The sequence below is a fragment of the Sapajus apella genome, unplaced genomic scaffold, assembly GCF_009761245.1.
Source record: "Sapajus apella isolate SASKATOON/1434 unplaced genomic scaffold, GSC_monkey_1.0 scaffold158, whole genome shotgun sequence".
Classification (NCBI taxonomy): domain Eukaryota; kingdom Metazoa; phylum Chordata; class Mammalia; order Primates; family Cebidae; genus Sapajus; species Sapajus apella.
In genome coordinates, this window is record NW_022437098.1 from 415917 (window position 1) to 439548 (window position 23632).

General features: G+C 42.2%; 1 protein-coding gene across 19 annotated transcripts in view; it reads left to right on the plus strand.

The window, feature by feature from the left end:
* The first annotated feature begins 567 nt into the window (after window positions 1–567).
* The window catches only part of AOPEP (aminopeptidase O (putative)), a 377149-nt gene continuing 354084 nt past the window's right edge, over window positions 568–23632 (plus strand). For all 19 annotated transcript variants that reach the window (XR_004264993.1, XR_004264994.1, XR_004264996.1 and 16 more), the window contains exon 1: window positions 568–720. The gene's annotated coding sequence lies outside the window, so the exon portion shown is untranslated. The remainder of the gene's footprint in view (window positions 721–23632) is intronic.

A 23632-nucleotide genomic window follows, 5' to 3' on the forward strand; every position in this document is an offset into this window, starting at 1 on the left:
ACATTTAATGTTTCCTGGCTCAAGTAGAAAGTAATGTCCGTCTTGTTCCCGGTTGTTTCCCCAGCGTCTGTTAACGGTGCTTGCCTGGCACACAGGAGGACCTTAAATTGTGGTGGAATGAATATATGAGCAAAAGTCACATGCAGCAGAGGTGAGAGTAGGCTAAGGAAAAAAAATTGCACATCCGTATTTCAGTAACTTTTAAAATGTTCTTTTATCAGAAACAGAGTCCCGCCCTGTGGCCAGGCTGGAGTGCAGTGGCACGTTCATAGCTCACTGCAGCCTCGACCTCGTGGGCCTAAGCAATCCTCCTGCCTCAGCCTCCCAAGTAGCAGGGACCACAGGTGCACGCCACCACACCCGCCTAATTTTTAAATTTCTCTGTAGAGATGGAGCCTCCACATGTTTCCCAGATTGATGATTTTTTTTTAAGTGTCATAAAGATTTTGTAATTAGGAATAATAGGGTACCTGGGCAACCCTACAAGCCCTAGCAAGCCAAGCTGCTCCTGCCCTCCTAGGCCGCGCCTGCGCAGACCTCCCTCGGCCGGTCCCGCTCTATCATCCCAAGGGGGCGGGCTCAGCGGAAGGCGGGCCCAGACGGGCCAGGCGGACTGCCGCCCCGGGCGCGCGTGGATGACGTCACTCGGCGCGTGCCGGGGTAGCCCGTAGTAACCCCGAGTCTGCGGAAGTGGAGACCGGTGGGAGGCGGCTGAGACAGGTAACCTGTTCGCTCCCTGTTGGTCCCTGCCGTCCTCACCTCCGGCGTCGGGATGGCGGCGGGGACAGCACCATTCCGTTCTGAAGGCGACGGGGAACCCTCCCTTACCCTCACTTTTGCCCGACAGCGAGGACTCCCATCCCCTCCTGAGTCCTCTCGGATTCCTGGGGCTGAAACACGTTCTGGGGACTGGGCGGAGCGGTCACATCTCAGCACCTCAGCTGTAGAGGGGTCATGGGCCCTGGCTGTGTTTTCCCCGGCGGCACAGACCTTTCTCAGCCTCTCGGTGCCTCCTCGTTCGTCTCTTCCCTCCAGGCCCTCGGCCACCTGCCGGTCTCGGCTTCTAGCCCCACAGGGCTCATTTCCAGTCGTAAATAGGCAAAACAGTTTCCGATTCGATTCGTTTCCACTTGCAGTGAATCCCATGCACGTCTCCTTCCCCTGGAGGAGCTTTACTGAGAGCACCCAGTTTTGAGTTTTGGTGTCCCTATAGAACATTCATACTCTGTTAGTCTGGAGTTTTGCTCATTAACGCATGCATGGGCGGGGAAGGGGTGGCACAGTAATGTGATTACCTATTGTGATAATAAAAGATCCGCTTGGGATCCAATCCACTGTTGAGATGCATGCAACAGTTAATAGCGTTGCATAAAATGCCCCTTGTACCTGCATTTCCTTTTGGTTTTCGAGCAGTGATGACAATTACTCTTGCAAAGGTAGCTCTCAAAATAAGTAACATAACCCGCTAGGGATGTTTAGATCGCAAAAAAACAAACAAACAAACCAATAAGGTTCATGTGGTTGATAAAGAAATAATATGGGTTATTACAAAACCTGACAGAATAGATGCCGGGTATATGGGATGAGAAGCAGAATTCTGAAATCCTTGATCTCATTGATGGTTGGTTTTGTATTTTTTAAATACTTTCAGTGTGTTCCATTTCGAATAGTGTATATTGTACGTATAATTCTGGTAAACCTACCAATGACTTGCTAATTGGGAAGATTAGATTCCTTCCAATATTTGAGGGACAAAGTAGAATAAGGTTAGGGTATAATAGTTGCTTATTGTTGGCTCATCTGCTTTATACCAGGGACTATGTTCAACACTTTGCGTATGTTTTCTCTTTACTTCATGCAACCACCTTTTGAGTTAGGAATTATTACTCCCAACTTACAGAGTAGGAAATTGAGGTTCGGTTATGTGAAATTGACTTGCTAAAAATTCACACTTAACTAAATGGCAAAACCAAGATTTAAATTTAGGTCTGCCAATGAGACTTTAAAGCCTGCACTTTCCTTGTTTTTTAAAGAACTCTGCTAATGATCAAATTTTAGAGTTTTTACAATAGTTACACACAATATGAGTTTGTTCACCTACGCAAATGATTTGACACTTTTTAATATCTTTAATACTGTATTAAGTTCCCATATTCCTGGAGTTAAAACAGAACACCTGGAAAGCTTAATTTGTGATCCTTTCTGCACACACACACACACACACACACACACACCCCATCCTTATCTTTAAGAATGAGATAAATGGCAAACAAGATTGTGCAGTGAAACCCTGCTGTTTGGAGCCCTCAGGGAATGGGTAATTTTACAGTTGAGAGCTTCTTTAGAAATGAAAAGTATATTGACTCTTTGAGGTGGAAATTTAATAAATGTACTATACAATTTCTTGTCATCTTAAACACTCAGAATCCTGAGTAGATTTTTGACCTCCCCTTATGTAGTCCTGAACATAATATATTGTCCTGTGTTGTAAACATGGTGATCTTCTCAGAGCTTGGCCCCCAAACTGCTTTACATTTTAAGTTTGACAGCTGGGCGTGGTCGCTCAAGCCTGTAATCTCAGCACTTTGGGAGGCCCAGGTGGGTGGATCACTTGAGGTGAGGAGTTTGAGACCAGCCTGGCCAACATGGTGAAACCCTGTCTCTAAAAATTCAAAAATTAGCTGGTCTTGGTGGCACATGCCCATAGTCCCAGCTGCTTGGGAGGCTGAGGCAGGAGAATCGCTCCAGCCTGGGAAGTGGAGGTTGCAGTGAGCTGAGGTCACACCACTGCACTGCCTGGGCAAGAGTGAGATTCCATCTAAAAAAACAAACAAGTTTGCCTATATTTTTTGTAGTATATTCCTCAATATCACATCACCAAGAGATAGTGAAGCCTAGCGATTAAACCTAGAGACTCTGTAACCAGACTGGTAGGGTTTAAATCTTAGCTTTGTCACTTACTAGCAGCACAGTGAGCCCTGGCAAGGTACTTGACCCCTCTACACCTGTTTCCTCATTTGTAAAATGGAAATAATAAGAATACTTGGAAGACTTGTGAGGATAAAATGAGTTAATATGTGTAAAGAGCTTAGAAAAATGCCAGGCATATGGAAAGTGCCATGTAAGTGTTTGCTGATACTACTATTAGTCTGGTTTTGACTTTAGGTCTTTGAAAATTGCATTTTAGTTCTAGAAAAGTGTTCCTCGGGCTGGGTGCAGTGGCTCACACCTGTAATCCCAGCACTTTGGGAGGCCGAGGTGGGCGGATTGGGAGTTTGAGACCAGCCTGACCAACTTGGAGAAACCTCATCTCTACTAAAAATACAAAATTAGCTGGGTGTGGCGGCACATACCTGTAATCTGAGCTACTCGGGAGGCTGAGGCAGGAGAATCGCTTGAACCTGGGAGGTGGAGGTTGTGGTGAGCCAGGATCACACCAATGCACTCCAGCCTGGGCAACAAGAGTGAAATTCTGTCCCAAAAAAACAAAACAAAGCAAGAACACAAAAAGTGTTCCCTGGAAAAAAAAGAAAGAAAAAGTGTTCCTTGAGTGATATTTGATATGTGATAATTACAAGTTTACTAGACAATTAAATTACCCTAATGGGAATCCTTTATCCTAAGCCATTCTGAGAAAATGTTAATTAAATCTACTTTCATTGTGTTTGTAATAAAGTAGGCACTTTGCTTGGATATTTCATTTTATTATATGTATCAAAATAATGGACCTTTAATTTCTGTTTTGAATGTGGGGGCCATTTTAGTGGTTTAAATTATGGTCTGCTAATACATGGAAACACTCTTTACTTTTTAATACCAATTGATTTACACATTTATTTATTGTGCCCTACAAAGGTATACACTATTGCACTTATGTTATCATAGTTCTATATGGATAAGTACCTCTTTTTAAAAAACGCGCCATTAGGCATTGACCACACATAAACACATGTTCTCAGTACAATTCTCTTTCCCTCTCCTCCTTTCTTGAAAAAGTTGTAAAAATTGACTGTATCAACAAAGGGAAATAATGCTCCTGCTGAGGTTTTCAAGGAATGTACCCATTTTCAGGTGTGTATTTTATTTTATTTTTCTTAGACAAGGTTTTCCTTTGTTAACCAGGCTGGAGTGCAGTGTCGTAATCTTGGCTCACTGCAGCTTCAACCTCCTGGGCTCAAGTGATGCTCCCATCCTAGCCTCCCAAGTAGCTGAGACCACAGACATGCACCCCCATGCCCAGTTAATTTTTAACTTTTTTTTTTTGTAGAGACAGGATCTCACTGTGTTATCCAGGCTGGTCTTGAACTCCTGGGCTCAAGCAATCCTTCTGCCTTGGCCTCCCAAAATGCTGGGTTTGCAGGCCCGAACCGCTGCATCTAGCCTAGGTATGTATTTTAAACCAAGGCCAGCTAAGAGCTGTTATTGACCCTTTTGGTGTCCATAGTTAACTACTTGAGAATAAGCAGTATATTGTTAATTTTATTTTTAATTTTTATTTTTTTGAGATGGGGGTCTTACTCTGTCATCCAGGTTGGAGTGCAGTGGCACGATCACGGCTGACGGCAACCTCCACCTCCCAGGCTCAAGAGAACTTCGCACTTCAGCTCCCAGGGTAGCTGGGACCACAGGCGCGCACCACCACACCTGGCTAATTTTTTGTAGTTTTGGTAGAGACAGGGTTTCACTATGTTGCCCAGGCTGGTCTCGAATGCCTGAGCTCAAGCATTCTGCCTGCCTCGGCCTCCCAAAGTGCTGGGATTTTAGGCGTGAGCTGCCCTGCCAGGCCTGGCTTGAGTTCATTTATCCTAAGGTTTTGCCAGTACCAGATTTGCAGTTTAAATTGTTTTGCCTGCCACAGTCTCCCTCCACCTTCTCCTTTTCTACTTTCTTTAAAGCTAAAAATTACATCTGAGCTTAGTAGGCAGTGGAGGAGCAGCTGAACCCAGACTGTCAAAATGGAAACCACGGTGCCTTTTACTTGATTGTGGTGACAACGTTTAACTGGAATTCACTGCACTTTAACAGCCTAGTTCTTTTTTTTTTTTTGAGTCAGAGTTTTATTCTTGTTGCCCAGGCTGGAGTGCAATAGCTCCATCTTGGCTCACCGCAACCTCCGCCTACTGGGTTCAAGCGATTCTCCTGCCTCAGCCTCCTGAGTAGCTGGGATTACGGGCATGCACCACCATGCCCGGCTAATTTTGTATTTTTTAGTAGAGATGGAGTTTCTCCATGTTAGTCAGGCTAGTCTTGAACTCCTAACCACAGGTGATCTGCCCGCCTTGGCCTCCCAAAGTACTAGGATTACAGGCGTGAGCCACTGCGCCTGGCCACAGCCTAGTTCTTATTCTTCTCTGAGAGCCTTGTCTTTGAAAAGCAGATCCTGAAACTGTGTGTGATCTTATATTGCATGTAAATGGTTCTGGTATTTGACTTTGGATATTGTACAGTTCTCACTCTACTGTTCTACGGGTAGGAAGAGCTTTTTGCTCATATTGTTATTGACTGTTACAGTGGTTTATAGTGCACTCATTTTGCTGTTAACTCATCACTTAGTGTTGTTTCCTGAAGAAATTATTTTGAAATAGCATTTTTATATAAATAGCCAATTCCATTATGATTTTTGTTTTCCTTGGCTTTTTCATTTGCATACATTTTATTTATTTGACATTTTTTTTTCTTTTTTGAGACAGAGTTTTGCTCTTGTTGCCCAGGCTGGAGTGCAATGGCGCGATCTCTGCTCTCCGTAACCTCTGCCTCCTGGGTTCAAGCAATTCTCCTGCCTCAGCCTCCTGAGTAGCTGGGACTACAGGCATGCGTCACCATGCTTGGCTAATTTTGTATTTTTAGTAGAGACGGGGTTTCTCCATGTTGGTCAGGCTGGTATCAAACTCCTGACCTCAGGTGATCCGCCCGCCTTGGCCTTCCAAAGTGCTGGGATTGCAGGTATGAGCCTCCCCGTGCCTGGCCTTATTTGACACTTGTAACTGAAGGTTTAGTTTTAGAAAGTGATGGAAATCAGGATGTGCTTGATATATTTTGGCATCAGTAGAGACACATCAGCCTGTTTTGTTTTGTTTTTCATTGGCACCAGTAATATCTTGTGTATGTAGCAAGAATAGTGTGTATTTGGAGGCGTGAACTGTCGGTAATGCCTGGTAGAAGCAGAGTTATAGAATGAATGTTAAAGGCTCAAAGAGGTTTTTTTACTCTTCATTGATCAGCTGGGAGTCTGAAGCCTGGGATGATTAAATTATTTGACTGTATTCACATAGTATTAGAATCCATTATTTACAGGGTTTAATTTTTAATATTTTGTTTTTGTGAGTAGGTAGTAGGGTATATATTTATGAGATACAGGAGGTATTTTTGTTACAGGCATTTGATGTGTAATAGTCACATCAGGACAAATGGGGTATCCATAGAACCCTTTTAAAAAAAAGAACAATGTTCTATGTTCTTTCAAATCACATCTCTTTGTATTTATGTAGCATCCTTATTTATAAGCGAGGCCTCCAAGTTTTTGGCTTATATGTGTTTAATTACCATTCTTCTTATGTTTTGGATGAGAGATAATGCCCCAAATTAGAAAGGCTGCAGAGAGGATATACTCATATGACAGACAGCAGAGACACTTAAATTGATTTTGAAATTGATTATATATGGGTGAGATTAGGAAATCTAGGATAATCCCAGGAGTCTGGCTTGGGCAACTGGTTAGATGGTGGTGTCATTCACTAGGAAAACTTAGTTAAAGGATCACAGCTAGAGATACGGATTTGAAGGGACTAGAGAATGGTTTGCACAGTCAAGTGAGAAGCATCGAAGCTAAAGCTATAGGACGCACCTAGCAAGCAAGATAGAGAGGAAAGAATGGTATCACAAATACTAAAGGAGAAATTTTAAGGAGGGCCTTTTTATTTGTATTAATGCTGCAAAATTAAGAGCTGGAAGAACCTACTGCACTTGGTAACTAGGAAGTCATCGGCCTCCACAGCGGAGTTTTAGTGGCATGGTATGGATGTAAGCAGTGAACGGTGGCCTGAAACGGGTAGAGTAAGGGGGATAGGCAATGAGGACAGTTCTTTAAGCTTTTTTTGAGAAGGAGTCTCGCCCAGTCGCCCAGGCTGGAGTGCAGTGGCGTGGTCTCGGCTCATGGCAACCTCCGCCTCCTGGCTTTAAGCAATTCTCCTGCCTCAGCCTGGTGAGTGGCCAGGACTACAAGCGCCTGCCACCACTCCCAGCTAATTTTTGTATTTTTAGTAGAGACAGGGTTTCACCTTGTTGGCCAGGCTGGTCTTGAACTCCTGACCTCAGGTGATCCACCTGCCTTGGCCTCCCAAAGTGCTGTGATTCCTGGCATCAGCCACCATGCCTGGCCGAGGACAGTTCTTTTAAGGAATTTGGCTGTGAGGAGAGAAAGAAGAATTAGAGGGAGATGGGGATTTAAGGAAGGGTTTGTTCATTTGTGGGTTTTTCCCGTAAGAAGAGACTGGAACATTCATGTTTCTGAGGTGGAAAGGTCTTGGAAACAGGAAGATGCTGAGGTTGAGGATTTAGGGAGCTGGAGGTTGATGAAGCAAGGTCCCAGAGGCCACCAAAAGATGATCTCCAGAACACAGGCCACCTTCAGGCTATGCAGGATGCGAGGGACACTTTTTCTACTCTCTTGGGAGGGATGGGGAGAAGGGTAGGCACAGACGTGAGTGAGCGTGTGGGATGGGGAAGGCATATGTGGAAGTTCTTGTCTGATGGAGCAAAAACGTTTTAGTGCAGCAGGTGAATTTGCTGATACTGTGTTAATTTGTTGGGATAGGGATTGAGTAAAGTGGTAGAATAATCACTGAGGGAAAAGGACAGGGCTTGAGGGGGAGAATAGCGAGAAACATGAAGGGTTGCCTGTCTAGGAATGTTGGGGTCCTACCAACGTTGGAATCTATGAATATGTAGAGTCAGATAGTCTTGTGAGTGTGCTATTTATTTATTCAGCTTTTGTTGAGCTTAGTAGTTTAGAAGTAGAAGAGGTAGATGATTCCATTTACTAAAGGTTTGGTTTTATAAAAGTTGTGTTAGAAGGATGAAAGAGCAAGAGACATGAGGCTAAAATGTTCCAAGAGTGTTTGAAGAAATGAACCATGTTATTCTAAAGAAGGGCATAGAGACCAGGCACTGTGGTTCACTCATCCCAGCACCTTGGGAGGCCAAGGCAGGAGGATCCCTTGAGCCCAGGAGGTCAAGACCAGCTTGTGCAACATGGTGAAATCCTGTCTCTACAAAAAATACAAAAATTAGCCAGATGTGATGGTATACGCCTGTAGTCTCAGCTACTTGGGGGAGGCCGATATTGGAGGATCGCTTGAGCCTGGCAGGTCGAGGCTACAGTGAATTGAAATGGCACCACTGCACTCCAGCTTGGGAGACACAGCAATGAGGAAACACTGTCTCTCAATTTTTTTTTTTTTTTTTTTTTTTTAAAGAGAAGACCATAGAGCAGGGAGTCTCCACTTCTGAAATGTGTGTAATTCTCTGCTGTGGGGGCTGTACTGTGCATTGTAGGATGTTAGCAGTATCTCTGGCCTGTGCCTATTAGATGCCTGTAACAGCCCTCTCCAGTGTGATCATCAAAAGTGTCCCAAATGTCGCCAAATATCTTGAGGGGCAAAATCAGCCCCATTTGAGAACTACTGCCATAGAGTCAGAGGAAGCAGATGGATTGGAGAAAATGTTAAAGCTAAGGGACTGGAGTCTCAATGAAAGAAGAAAGAAGAACAGGCAAGTAAGCCAGAGGAAGAGTAGGAAGCCTGGGAGCCTGTGCTCAGAGGTTAGACTACCGAAATTATGTCAGAGGTGGAGCTCTTCCACATTGTGAAAAATGTCAAGAATGGACCATTGGTCTTCTTTCTATTATAAATTTTGTAAACAGATTAATATCAAAGATCATTATACATTTCTTTGAGAGTCAAGAAAAACAACATCTAGGCCTGTTTCATAGCAGTAGTGTTTACTTCCACTACTAGGCTTAGTGACCATTGTTCAGTCTGACATCCATTAATTATGTTGAGTAATTCTTTTGAAAACTGATGTTTTTTATTTCTTGACTCATAATGCATTTAACTTACATGCTATTTGAGAATAAACCTCTATTTTATATTGAGATTTATACCAAATGACAAAATAAAGGCTGTTTCTATCTTTGGACAGAATGAGAAAGAAAAACTTTTTCTACAAGGAAAATTGTCTTAAAAAACAGCAAAAAGGATGAAATAGTTGCCTAAATAAGAGGCATAACTCAGACATATTCAGAAACTAGTTTTCAATCTTAGTTTTTGATGCATGTTTTCTCAGGGCTGTGTAGTAGTCATCATAGTGGTTATGAAGAACTAGGACATAGTTGAGTCGTTGGTCATAATTCCTACTGGTTAATATTTGAAATGTACTATTTTATGTCTACGGAGAAATTTATATACTAGGTAAAGCGTGTCTTGTAATGTTAAAGAAAAAACCCATTAATTTGCTAAGTGCAGTGAAGGCGAAGGCTGTTGGTGCTGATCATTTTGAGGTCATTTTGAGAGTGGGGAAATGGAGATAACGTTACCCATCTGTGTTTAGGGAGCAAGCTGGAAAAGCAGTTTTGGGACAGCTTCAGAGTTTCTGAAATGACACCAGGACTAAGGCTTTCTGGTTGCTTGTTTCCTCACTCCCCGCATTAAGTGCTTCTCAGCTGGCTGTTTTCTAGCATGATCCAAACTTTTACTTCTCTCTTGTAGTGTTTTATCAAGAGACTTATCCAGCTTTTTTTTTTTTTTTTTTTGAGACAGAGTCTCGCTCCCTCACCAGGCGCCAGGCTGGAGTGCAGTGGTGTGACCTCGGCTCACTGCAACCTCCGCCTCCTGGGTTCAAGCAATTCTCCTGCCTCAGCCTCCCAAGTAGCTGGGACTGCAGGCATGCGCCACCATGCCCAGCTAATTTTTTTGTATTTTTAGTAGAGATGGGGGTTTCACCATGTTGGCCAGGATGGTCTCGATCCCTTGACCTATTGATCCGCCCGCTCGGCCTCCCAAAGTGCTGGGCCAGCTTGTTTTTTACGGTACTTTTTAGGTGAATAGTTCTTCAATATTCTCTTGATTTGATTTTGTATCTTTTTCCCAGAGCTCCAAAAGCCGTGGTTTCTGTGTTATGTGATGTACTTTTAGAGCAGTTCTTTTGCATTTGGGAATCTGATTATAAAGTCTCTCGTTGGCAGAAGAAATGTCAACATATCCTTAAATCTTAAAACTCTTAGAAGGTTCCCCCCTCCCTGCCTTTTTTCCCTAGTCTGTTCACTTTTTCTTTTTCATTTTTTTTTGAGACGTAGTTACCCAGGCTGGAGTGCAGTGGCATGATCTCGGCCCACTGAAACCTCTGCCTCTCTGGCTCTAGCGATTCTCCTGCCTCAGCCTCCCAAGCAACTGGGATTACAGGCACCCGCCACCATGCCTGGCTAATTTTTAAAAATATTCTTAGTGGAGACAGGGTTTTACCACGTTGGCCAGGCTGGTTTCAAACTCCTGACCTCAAGTGATCCACCTGCCTAGCCCTCCCAAAGTGTTAGGATTACAGGCATGAGCCACCGCACCCAGCCTGTTCTCTTTTGCTTTTTATTGTTCCATATTTGTTTAAAACATATACATATGTACAATGTTAATTGGGAACTAATTACAGTGGACTCAGTAAAGAAGATGTAAGCAACTTCTAGAATATGCCTTTTAATATTCTCCCTTGTAGGTGGAGATTGCAGTGAACCGAGATTGTGCCACTGCACTCCAGCCTGCTGCCTGGCGACAGAGCAAGACTGTGTCTGGGAAAAAAAAAAAAAAAAAAAAAATTTCCCTTGTTTGATAATCCATGCTTCCAGTGAACTTGTTTTTTCACCTTATCTTCATGAGCTTAACCTACATTATTCATCAAGAAAGAATGGGTGCTAACTCCTATCTCTTTTACAAAGCATCAAAAACACAAAACTTTTATTCACAGTTATAAGCTGATACAGGTTTTGTTATTGTATCATTAGTCTTGTCACCGAAAAATAGAAAGTAAGTAGGTGGCATTAAAAGCCTTGGAGTTTTAACTTGATTCTCATACAGATTTTTCATGAATCTGATCTATTTGATAGTTTATAAGAAGTAGCTTCTATCAAGGAATTTCCTGTGATAGGAAGTACATTCTCTATTGGTGTTTAATAATGATATTTTATTACCTTATTCACATACTTAAATATGAGGATTTCTGAGAAAAAGATACTACCTCAATAAAGAGTGATGACCAGGATTTCGTACAAACCTGATTTGTTTTGGTGTTTAGGATCTGGCTCATCAAAGGAGAAATGGGTTGTTCTTTCCAGACCCTGAAAACGGACGTTTATACTAAATACAGACGATAAATTCAAAAGCATGACAGAAGACTATGTCTTGTCAGAGAACTTACACTTTTAAAAGCAGCAGCATTACATTAGCAGTTGCTGTCCAGTGGCACATAGCACAGAACTGTGTGCTTGCTCTCTGCAATGGTCTCTGTGTTGTCTGCAATCTTGGCCAAATCAAGATCCTTCAGTGGTCACGTTTGAGGAAATGGTTGCCCAAGGACTTTGACTATTGTTTGTAACAAATCTTTTTGTTTTGGAATGTAGCATAACACCTTTTCTAATAAGAGAGTATTTCAGGTTCTGGAAATATCATGGTTACCGTATATGCTGTGTTTAGTCATTTTCTTTTTTATTTTTTTGAGACAGTGTCTCACTCTGTTGCACAGGCTGGAGTGCAGTGGCGTGATCACAACTCAGGGCAAGCTCAATATCACAGGCTCAAGCGATCCAGCTGCCTCAGCCTCCTAGGAAGCTGGGACTGCAGGTGCGTGCCACCATGCCCAGCTGATTTTTTTGTATTTTCTGTAGAGATGTCATTTCCCGGTGTTGCACAGGCTGATCTTGAACTCCTGGGATCCAGCAATCCACCTGCCTTGATCTTCAAAGTGCGGGGATTTACAGGTGTGAGCCACTGCACCTGGCCTAGTCATTTTCTTACAATGGTTTTAGAAAGTCATATTTTTTGTACTGCATGGCAAATTTTAATGTTATGTAGTATTTGCAACATTTAACCAGCTTATGGCAAACACTTTAAACATGTCCTTGTGTTCCTTCTGTTGGTATAGTTCTGTATGTTTTCCAGCTTTACACTTTTTTCTTCAGCATGTATATCTTAGCCTTTATAAGAAATGAAATCTCAAAGCAAAATAAACTGTTGAACCTTACTTTTAAAGCTTCATAATTCATTTCAACATGACCTCCAAATTAAGTGTCAGTTGCCTATTTAAATTTAAAAGATGATCGAGCACCTGAAGATCTAAAGATATTAAAGCTATACCAAATGCATTTTCTTACTTCAATCCCAAGTGCTTTTCAATTTCCAGGAATTTGTTGAAATCTCTTGTCTTGGGAAGGATGAACTGAATACATGTTCAGTTTATTATGTAGAATCTGGTGCTGGGAGTGTATTTTAAACCTTTATGAGGTGGATTCAAAAGCCATTTAGAGAGAACGGGGCACCCATTTGCAGTATGTAAATTCTGGATCTACCTCTGAATTGAGAAATCTGTGTTCTATATTTAATCTGTGTTCTATATTTATCCCCACAAAGAACTAGAATGGAAATATTGAGATCTGAATGCCTCTTGTTTGTTTATTTTTATGGACTGATTTATTTACTGGCCTTGGCAATCCTTTGAGTTTATACTTGACCTTATTTCGCCCCTAGATACAGTGCTCCCTGCTGAGTTCATCTGCACAGCTGTAGCCCTGTGACATGATCACCAAATAAATCCTGGGGTGGAGGAGCTTGTTTTGCTTTCTGACTGAAGGAAGTATAGTTGTCTAAGACAGGAACAGAGGTACCTCTTGCCCTTCCTACAGTTTTCCTGTTGTAGGAAGTATAGTTTCCTATAGAACAGGACAGAAAAATAGTCAGCACAGTGTAGGAAGTGGGGGTTGTAAGGTCAGACAGAGGCCAGGAATTGGGGGAGGGATAAAGAAGGGTGCTTCTACTTGGAGTTGCCGTCAGAGGGCCTGCTTATCACCCATATACAAGTTTTCAATAATGAGAATTTCCTCAACATACTGAGCAGCAAGAGTCCTACACAGGAAGCCCTGCAGTAAATGGTTAGAGGATTGGCCAGATGCAGCCATTTTTGGCATCACTGAACTTTACAATGGATTTTAAATAGTACTGGTTGGGAGGAGACCAGAGTTAAGATTAAACCAGTTCTCAAAGTTTGGTCTCTGGACCAGCAGTATTAACATTGGAACTTGTTGGAAATGCAAATTCTTAGAGCCTGGTAGTATGTGTGTTTATAAGATCTTTAGGCAATTCTAAGTGTGCGCTCACGTTTGAGAACCACTCAACCTAATTGTAGTGGCAAGGTCAAAATACTGAGAAAGAATGAGTGAAAACTTTGTTATGTGTTAGAACATCTTTTTTTTTTTTTTTTTTTTTTTGAGACGGAGTTTCGCTCTTGTTACCCAGGCTGGAGTGCAATGGCGCGATCTCGGCTCACCGCAACCTCCGCCTCCCGGGTTCAGGCAATTCTCCTGCCTCAGCCTCCTGAGTAGCTGGGATTACAGGCACGCGCCACCATGCCCAGCTAATTTTTTTTGTATTTTTAGTAGAGACGGGGTTTCACCATGTTGACCAGGATGGTCTCGATCTCTTGACCTTGTGATCCACCCGCCTCGGCCTCCCAAAGTGCTGGGATTACAGGCTTGAGCCACCGCGCCCGGCCTAGAACATCTTTTAATGTTTGTATAAGGCTGGCATTCCTCCTGTAGAGAAAGCTGTTTCACACTGAAGGGCAGAAAAGACTGCTTCACTTATAGATACCAGTAACATGCAGCATTGTTCTTATAGGTAGAGAATACCCCCATTCATGGCTACAATTCACCCTGGAATCTAAATTCTGACAGATTATAATACAAGAGAACTTTTTACCTTGCTTGCTTTTTCATTTTAAATATTTATTCCTTGATTGTATTAATATTTATATATGCATTGACTAGTGAAATCTTGTTTTCACGGCTTTGTGATGGCAAGAGTTGGTTTAAGTAGCTCATTGGTTCAGAAACACTAGATGCATAAAAATTATCTTGATATCCTGTGTAAAATGTAGATTATTGGCTGCTATCCTTGCATGTCCAGGAATCTGCATTTTTAACAGGCACCGCTCACACCAGCCCACTTCCCACCCCCAGTGTTGTTGATTGGGCTTGTGGTTCTCCGACTATACTTTGAGAAACACTGTGCTAAATTTTGAAGGAGAGTGATTTTAAAGTAACAGCTTTATTGAGATGTAATTCACATGCCATAAAGTTCACTCTTTAAAAGGATATGATTTATTGGTTTTTAGTGTATTTACAAAATAGTGCAACCATCACCACTGTATAATTTTAGGATATTTCTGTCATTCTGAAAGGAATCTCTGTACTGATTGGCAGTGACTCGTCTTTCTCCCTTTACCCCATTCCCTGGCAACTACTTTCCCTCCCTGTGGATTTGCCTATTCTGGACATTTCAGGAGTGACATTAGTCATTCCTTAATGTAAATCATGTAAATGTAGTCCTACAGTATGTGGCCTTTCATACCTTGCACATCTCACAGTGTTCTCAAGGCTCATCCATGTTGTGGCATGTGTCAGTACAACAGTACTTCATTTCTTTTTTTTTTTTTGGCTGAATAAAATTCCACTGTGTGGATGGACTATATTTTGTTGATCCATTCATCCATTGATAGCCATTTGGTGGTTTTGCTGTGCATGTGTTTTTTAAAACAATATTAACTATCTCTTGGGTTTTTCAAATAGTCACTGGATAATTCTGTAGGGTGTCTTAGAGGGGATTCCTATAGGACATGGAGACTGGATTTAGAGTCCCTTCTGATCATGGATTTGAGGAATCTGTAGCTGTAATTTCTTTGGGCTAATGAAATATATTCTTCTAAGAGCTAGAGCAGCTGTTTTTCTCCATAGCAGAACATTTGATATTGAAAAAGGAAATCTTACATGACTTCTTTAAGGACTAAATTTCAAAAATAGTTTCTGTTTAAAATAGTATTTTTCAGTGTTTCTGGAGGAGTAACTCTTACTGAAAAAGCTGATATTTTTGTCTGTATTTTCTTTTCCAGTCTCTTCAGTTTTACCCTACTGAACCCTGTAACCTAACTCTATTAATCTAGATCCTGTTTCCAGTATATAAATATTTATGGACAGTAATAAATTATATTAGTTCTAATAGCATTTAAATTGTTTTATGAATTTCTTTCCCAGCATGACAAAAATCACTAGGTGGTCTGATGCAACCTTCATCTTTAAATATTAAACCAATTCGTTTTATTTTTAAAGGCTACATTAATTGAATGATATCCATACAGGTGTTTAATAGTACTAATCTTGGGCCCATAGTGTGCAAAGCATTTCATGGAATTAAGGTCCCTCCTTTCATATCTGCTTTCCTCATACCTTATTTCAACCGTGGTACTCAAAACCTGGGCCCACCATTCTGCAGTGGGGACAGTGACTGAACTTGCATGTGACTAGGATTATGAAGGTTGTAGAAACTGTGTCATGTAAGAATTTGGTGAAAGAACAGAGGTTTTTCAGTTGTTGAAGAGAATACTGGGGCAGTGACAGCCCTCCCAGTCATTCAGAGCTTGTCTGGAGAAATCTTATTCTTCCTTTGGGTAGTGGGAGGAATTGGAGTGAAAGAAGATGTCAACAAGGCTGGTAATTTGTTGGGTTATAAGTAGGCCTAAAATATGGAGTTTTCTCCTAATGTTTCTTTCTTTCTTCTTCTTTTTTTAAACACAGAGTCTTGCTCTGCTGCCCGGGCTGGAGTTCAGGCTCAAACTCCTGGGCTCAAGTGATCCTTTGCCTCAGCCTCCTGAGTAGCTGGGAGTACAAGCACATGCCACCATACCCTGTTAATTAAAAAATTTTTCTTTTGTAGAGTTGCGATCATGCTATATTGACTAGGCTGGTTTTAAATTCCTGGTCTCAAGCAATTCTCTGGCCTTGGCCTCCCAAAGTGCTGGAATTACAGGTGTGAGCCACTGCGCCCAGCCCAATTTTTCATTCTTATGTACCTTTCCACCATCTTACACTTTCTAGAATATCTCGTCCAGTGTCTGATGGTAAGAATGGTTTCTGGATTATATTTTGCCTGTTTGTATATATAGAATGTTACATTATTGCATCAGCATTAAGGTATGATTTTAGCCTTAACAGCAGTGTATAAATGTGTAAAATGCTGTATGATATTATAGAATTTTATATAGCGAAGTTTTATAGATCAGGATTAAAATATACCTTCCATTTGATATACTGTGTACAGTTTAGTCATCCCTTAAAATACAGGACCTGCAATATAGTATAACTTGCCTTGCCAATAAGTGACGAGATGTGGTGCGTTTAAGAGTGAGGGGGAAGTCTCTGGTTGTGCTGGATATCCATATTCAGTTGGGGCTCTAGGGAGTTCCTGGCCTGTTTCGGTGTTGCCTATCTGGTTCAGCTTATGGGTTTAAGATGGAATATACTGCTCTGTGCTTTAAATGGCCATTTTTGATCTAGGCTTGGACTAGGCTTCAGGCAGTAGAGTGTAGTGCTGAGATTTCAGGGTCTGGAGCCAAACCAGGTGAATTTAAATGTCACCTCTGGCGTCTCATACCTTTGTGAACTCAGCAAAATATCTTAACTTCTCTGGGCCTCAATTTACTCATCTGTAAAATGGAGATAATAGTACCTACCTCATTGGGTAGTGAGGATTTAATGCAGTAATGTACTTAACGTACCTAGCCTGCCTCATAGCAAGCACCCAATAGATGTTTGATGCAGCTCCTACTTGTTGTTAATACGAGTGTCTAAAAATCAAGGGCCTTCTTGAAGGTTTCTGAATAGAGGAGTTCCGAATTCACTGGATTCCCAAAGGAGAAAGACTCTGGTTCACCTAGTTTCTCTAAGGCATTCTAGGTTCCTGTTGCCTGCTCAGGACAACACCTGGGGAAGTTTTTGGTGATTGGGATTCTTCTGGCTTTCCACTGTCTAAGTATGTCACTGCCTTGTTCCTGAGCCTCTGGCAGGAAGTGTGTGTGTAGTGGGAGTTCTCTGATGGCTTTCAGAGGAGCATGGCTAAGTGTGTAGATATTCCATAGGAACACTAGAACATCAGGACACTGTGAATGGTTTTTTTTTTTGAGGCGGAGTTTTGCTCTTGTTACCCAGGCTGGAGTGCAATGGCGCGATCTCGGCTCACCGCAACCTCCGCCTCCTGGGTTCAAGCAATTCTCCTGCCTCAGCCTCCTGAGTAGCTGGGACTACAGGTGTGTGCCACCATGCCCAGCTGATTTTTTGTATTTTTAGTAGAGACGGGGTTTCACCATGTTGACCAGAATGGTCTCGATCTCTTGACCTCGTGATCCACCCGCCTCGGCCTCCCAAAGTGCTGGGATTACAGGTGTGAGCCACTGCGCCCAGCCTGTGAACAGTTTTGTATCATGTGTGCTACAGGAGAAAAGCTGTATATTTGTCTCAAGGGAGATATAGAAAAGGACAAGAGAAAAATATTTTAAATTAATGAGAAGGACAAAGTGCACTGTAACTAAATCCCCATGAATATCATAAAACTACACTCAGTTTTGTATGATTGAAGTATCTATTCAGAAAGTATCTATTAAGCATGAATTCATACTGATCAGTCTAAGAGAATGCCAGGAAACTCCCTGGGCCACTTATGACTGAAACTGTGTCTCAGATCCAGGTCAGATTCTGCCTGCTCTCCTCCCGAAGGCAGCTTGCAGGGCTCATGTTGTCTTCCTCTTCTCTCAGAGCTGCCTCTACCCACCCATCTCCTGGAATTCTGTATTTCCCAAGGCTGGCTGCAGCATGGCCACACGTTGCTTAGCTTCCAACTTTCCTTGTTGTCGTGGAGGTTGTCTTCAGACCCTTTGGGGTTAAGGATTTTCCTACTAATCCTTATGGAAAAATAGAAAAGGATAGTTTAAAGATTTGGTTAAAAATTAGGGTAGTTTGAAGATTTGGAGTGTTTACAATTGTAGTTTCCAGTCCAGTGCTAAATAATAACTACTAAGGTGTAACTGAAAGCCAAGTCAGGTGTCTATCCCTGTTAAACTAGGCATGAAGCTCACGAGACCCATTCTATTGGATGGACTGTTCCTCTACCCCCTGAAAACCCTCCTTTCTACCACTAGTGGAGACTGAGGAAGTCAGGAAAGAACCACAAGAGCCCTCTCCATCTCGGGGGTGGAGTTTGCATTGCCCAGGACGTCTAGATACGTTGATTCCCTATTTTAAAAGGTATCTCAGATTTGTTTTAATCAGCTTTGGCAAGATGACAGACACAGAAACAAGCTGCTTTTGAAAGAAGAGTTTATTATTATAGTTCCCAAAAGGAGGGGGTGCATCGTGCCACACAGGGTCACATGAGGAAGCACTGGGTTTGGTCGGGAGGCAGAAAGAGTTGGGGGAAGCATGGGCAGGAGGCTTTATTGGGTTTCCATGGGAAAGGCAAGGCAAGCAGTCTAAGCAGATGAAGGATTAGCTAGTTTGAATAATTTTGGAAAGTTCTAGGGGTGGTCCCTGGTTGTGCAGTGCCTGGCTGTGAGTGATGTAGGCAGTGGCAGTATTGCTTGGGCTGTGAGAGTTGGGTAAGGAAGTGGCTGCGGGTGACTGGCCTGTGGACTGGTTGGTTTGCCTGTGAAAGGCATGTGCACAGGCAAGTTCTTTGCCATCTCTTGGAATTAGCTGGCCCTGGGAGGAGCAATTTCTCCAGGATTAGCAAGGCTCGGAGATGTCAAAACATCATGAAATACAGAAAATAAAAAACATGATTAATGCCTACCCCTTCCAGCAGAACTGTGCTTATCACAGAAGTGATTCTTTTGGGAGCGTTTTCTTATTGAGTGTTAGGAAGAATGGTAAAGTGGCTCCCTACACCCCTGGAGTTTACAGTCTAGCTTAGTAAATAAGGCCTGCACACATGAAAGTGACTAGCCATGCAGGACACAAGATCACATGCCAGAAACCTCAGTACAGTATAATGGCAGTTCGGAGAAAGGAGAGATGAGAATGTCCTAGAAGCAGTAGAGGGCAGTGGTTCAGAAGGCTGCTGGGTTTCTATCTGGCTTTAGCAATTATGAGCAGTGTAACCTTAAGCAAGCTGGATCATCCCTGTGTTTTAGTTTCCTTATTTGTAAAGTGAGTTTAATAATAGTAGTACCCATGTCAGAGTTGCTGTGAAGACTAAATGGAAGTGCCTAGCATAAAGCCTGGCACTTAGTAAGAACTCAGTAAGCATCAGCTGTTACAGCGCTGTCACGGAAAGTTTCACAGAGGGGATAGAGGGCGGGGAGGGGGGAGCGGTGGATGTGGGGTGGTGGCTGGAAATGAGCCTGGCAAATTCTGGTAATGAGAGGTTGGTCCGATAGTTTAAGGTTGAAAAAATAGGTTGATGAGAGTTCTACATACAAAGGAGTTTGCATTTTTTTCTCTAAACCGTGGAATTCATTCAGGGCCGTTTTTTAAAAAGCAGGGACATGACATCAAATTAGTGCTTCAGGAATCTTAGTGGTATGGTTTTATAGAGAGGAGAGACTTGGGACAGATTACATAAGTCAGTGAGAGATGGGAAAGTTCTTCTTCAAAGTTTATATCTTAGACTACATTATAAGGAGTTACAATCTCACTCTATGGTCATTATCTGCTATTAGCATAAACATATACCCATGTATAAATATTCTCTAAATCAGCTACATCTTAAATAAGCTACCTTGACTCGCGCTGGCATGTCTGAACAGGACTGGGCAAGCTGCAAACCCTGGTGCATGCCATTCCTTATTTGGAAACCCTCCTGACGTTCTCCTGACTATAACTTCCTCTTCTTCCTTGTCTTCTTTTCCCCTTATCTGTTCAGGACATTTTCAGGTTTTTAGCCAATCAGGTCAAGCATAGAATGTGAGGTCCTGTTTTGGCATGGAAACTGGACACCACAGTAGGGTGATTGTGTCAGATTATGAAAGTTAAAAATGTCCCTGTCTCCTTTGTTCAAGTGTGCTCTCGTGCCAAGGCTGCCAGCGAGTTGCACCCTTCCTGCAGGAAGTAAACCAGCCTGGCTGAGTGATCCATTGTCTCAGTATGGATTTTCCCCAACCTTATAAACCTGTTTGCAACAGTCAGAGTCAATTAAGTTAGCTGTAATTAAAAACAACTCCAAAATCTTCGTGGCCTAAAAAAAAAAGAGGGTGTGTTTCTTGATCATGCAGTCCCATCACAGCTGAACCAGGGACTCTGCTCATCACAGTCCTTCCAAGATCCAGGCTGCTGGAGCAGCCAACATGTCACACTTTGTTTGCCTTAAGAGAGGGAGAAGAGCACTCTAGAGGGTTATGCACCAGCGATTAAGTGCTAGGCCTGGAAGGGACACGCACACTTCCATTTACAACTCAGCACTAGAGCAGTCACATGTCAGTAACCAATTACAGGGGTTCAGGAAACCTTCTATGTTTGTGGGGAGGGGCTGGGTAGAAATAACGGGAAGTATTCAAAAATAGCACTGCCGGCCACACAGGGAGACTTCTTTGGAAGGTGGTTGTGTAACAGTTCAAGTGGGTGGTATCAGATGCTGGGTCACAGTTGTTGCAGTCAATACAGAGCAGGGCTGGATAGAAGAATTTAAAGCAGTAGAATTTAAAAGTTGATCATTGATTGGGTCAGGTTACAAAGAAGAGAGGAGTCAATGTGAAGCAAAACTTTTGGTGTGTGTTTGAGGGGATGGTAGCAGACCAGTGGGGTGCCCTCAAGGCCTCTAGAGCTGTGCTCCTTGATGAGTAGCCCACCAATCAGTGCCTACCCACAGGCTAATTGGTTTGTACAGAAATAGAGGTACTCATTTAGAAATTTTTATATTAATTCTTTAATTTCTTTTTTTTAGACGGAGTCTCACTCTGTCATCAGCGGACGTGCAGTGGCGCAATCTTGGCTCACTGCAACCTCTGCCTCCCAGGTTCAAGCGATTCCCCTGTCTCAGCCTCTCGACTAGCTGGGACTATAGGCATGCCCACCCTGCCCGGCTAATTTTTTGTATTTTAGTAGAGACAAGGCTTCACCGTGTTGGCCATGACGTTCTGGATCTCCTGACCTCGTGATGCACCAGCCTCAGCGTCCCAAAGAACTAGAATTACAGGCATGAGCCACCACACCCAGCCACTTTTCTTTATTTCCATGCTATAGTTTGCCCTGATTATGTTTATGTTGAATCGAATACAAATTTGGGGCTTGTATTTTTGTGTTTTTTTCCTTCTCTCTCTCTTTTTTTTTCTTTATTCTACTTTAAGTTCTGGGGTCTTTCTCTTTTTAGTGATCTATTTTTATTAGATTTTATGAAAGTATAAGGGGAAAAATAACTTCACTGCAGATTGTTGGAGAAGAATTGCTTTGGAGATAGGAGGCAGGGATGTAGAGATCAGAGCCGGATAAGGAGTTGAGTCTTTTTGTAGAATGATTAGTTGAGTACCTGAGATGTGAGCAAGAGAAAGATTTCAGAAAGAGAAGAGGACCCATGGCTGAGCCTTGGGAGGCACCCAGTGTTCTGGAGACAGGCATGTAAGAAGAGATGCAGGCTGCTCCGTCTATGGAGTAGGCATTCTTTTATTCCTTTACTTTCTTGTTAAACTTGCTTTCACTTTGAAAAAAAAAGAGAGATATGCAGGCAATACAGTGTCCCAGGAATCATCAGAGGTGGTGGAAAGTTAGTAGTATAAGATGCCACAGGTAGTCAAGGAAAATAAGGCCTACGGTCAGGCTAGACTTGGCAAGAAGTAAGTCATTGTGAATGTTTGAAAGCAAACTTGTAGTGAAGTGGTGTGGTCAGAAGCCAGATTTCAACAGTTTAAGAAATATGCAGTCATAAAATAAAAAGAGTATAACCTTCTGGTTAGAAAAGTTTGATAGCAAAACAAAAGCAAAAACTAGACTGGTAGCTATTGAGCCCGGCAAGGGAAAGCACATTTTGTTATTGTTCTTTCCAATAGGAAAACATGAGCAACTCAGAAGTCTTCTATCACCTGGAAGATGGGAAAATCAGTGAAGGAGGAAGGAGATGGCAGTGTTCTATGGCTGGTAATGGAATGGAGGACAGAGGCCATGGGAGGAAACCCAGGGGTGAGGACAGGGGTTGGATTGAACCCAGATGACTACCCACATAGCAGACAAAGTTATTAGGAGAAGAAATGTGGATGGGAATCTGCAAATCTCAGTTGACTCAAATGGGAGAATGTAAGCTGGCATGCCTGGGAGGTAGTCTTCCTGCCGTGGTAGGTGTGGTCAAAGTTAATCAAGCAGGGACTTGGGAGTCCCAGTGAGAGCATTAATGAAATGCTTTGACATTGTGACCATGGGGTCCAGCCTGGGCTATTCAACTTCTTCCTCTAGTCCCCACTTGGTAAAAATGAATATTATTGAATAACAAGGCAATGGTAGGGAGGGAGAAATGGAGTGGGGTTACTTAATCCTTAACCATGATTAAGAATAAAATATGGTACAAAATGGATTTACAATAAAGTTATTTAGTTTAAATTGTATCTAATATTTGAAAACACTCAGCAAAGTTATCAAAAATACAGATACAATGCTTTAAGTGCTCTAAACATTGTAAAATTTGAAAAATGCTTCAAAACTTCTACCTGTTGAAATAATCTATTGACTTCTCATTTTCATTGTGCTCTTTTTTTATTTTTAATTTTTCTGGGTACATAGTAGGTATATTTATTTATGGGTTTCATGAGATATTTTGATACAGGTATTACAATATCCAGTAATTACATCAGGAAAATGGGGTGCCCATCACCTAAGCATTCATTATTTCCTTATGTTACGAACTTTCCAATTTTACTCTCTCAGTTATTCTAAAATGTAAAACAAATTACTGCTGACTGTAGTCAAATACTAAATCTCATCATTGTCACTAACTACATCTTTGTACCCATTAACCATCCCCAGTCTCCCTCCCAGCCTCTGGTAACTACCCGTGTCCTCTATCTGCATGAATTCAATTGTTTTAATTTTTAGCTCCCACAAATGAGTGAGAACATGGAAGTTTGTCTTTCTGTGTCTTTTTTCACTTAATGTCCTCCATTTCCATCCATATTGTTGCAAATGACAGGATCTCATTCTTTTTAATGGCTGAATAGTACTCTGTTGTATATATGTATCACATTTTCTGTATCTGTTAGTCTGTTGATAGAAACTTAGGTTGATTCCAAATCTTGGCTATTGTGAATAGTGCTGCAGTAAATATGGGAATGCAGCATCTCTTATGGTAGTTCTATTTGTGGCTTTTTGAGGAACCTCCATACTGTTCTTCATAGTGGTTGTACTAATTTACATTCCCACCAACAGTGTAAACAAGGGTTCCCCTTCACATCCTCGCCTGCGTTTGTTATCCCTTGCCTTTCATTGAACTCTTTCTTTTGAGTGTTAGAATGAGACAAGAGCTGGGCAGAGTGCAATGGGTCTGCTGTTGTGCCCACCTCTCTCTTCTCTGACCTA